Below are 967 nucleotides of genomic sequence, written 5' to 3'. Positions count from 1 at the left end.
TCTGCTTGTCGTCACTAAATATTACTGCTCCTCTAAAGGTTAGGCCTACGTCTAAAGCTAGTAAGCAACCCTGGATAAATGACAGCATTCGCAGCCTCAAAAGGGAATGCAGGAAAGCAGAGCGCAGATGGAAAAAATCCAGTCTCCAAGTCCATTACCTCAGTCTGAAGGATTAATTAATTAACTACAATAACTTGGTTAAGGATGCGAGAACACACTATTTTTCTGAACTCATTACTACACATAAACACAATCCCAGGTTTCTGTTTAAGACTGTGGATCAGCTGGTAAACCCAACCCCTCCTTGTGCCTCAGCTGGAAGTAATGATGACTGTGAATTGTGAATGTTATTTTACCAATAAGGTGGTGTCAATCAGAGCCTCTATTACCCCCACTGCCTCTTACTCAGAGGTTCCTCACCAGCAACAAGAGAGTTTTAACCAGTTTTATCCCATCGACTTGTCTGAGCTTTTGAAAACAGTATCACAAATGAGAGTGTCCTCCAGCCCACTTGATGTAATACCTACAAAATTTTTACTGAAAGTAATAGATTCTGTTGGGCCCCATTTGATCTCTGTTTTCAGCAGCTCCCTATCTACTGGTTGTGTCCCTGATTATTTTAAAACGGCTTGCGTGAACCCACTTTTAAAGAAACCTGGTTTAGATCCCTCCCTCCCACATAATTTTAGACCAATTTCAAAACTGCCTTTTATTGCAAAGATTCTAGAATTGTGTCCAAACAGCTGCTCACTGTACTGGAAAATAACAAATTATTTGAAAAGTTTCAGTCTGGTTTTAGGAAGTACCACAGCACTGAGACTGCCTTGCTTAAAGTCACCAATGACCTTTTAATGTCTGCTGATGAAGGTATGTGCTCAGTCCTTGTACTCCTGGACCTTAGCGCTGCTTTTGACACCATTGATCACAACATCATGTTAGACAGACTGAGGCACTGGGTGGGGATCTC

The sequence above is a fragment of the Micropterus dolomieu genome, linkage group LG01 (assembly GCF_021292245.1).
Source record: "Micropterus dolomieu isolate WLL.071019.BEF.003 ecotype Adirondacks linkage group LG01, ASM2129224v1, whole genome shotgun sequence".
NCBI classification, from domain to species: domain Eukaryota; kingdom Metazoa; phylum Chordata; class Actinopteri; order Centrarchiformes; family Centrarchidae; genus Micropterus; species Micropterus dolomieu.
Note: the sequence above shows the minus strand (reverse complement) of the source record.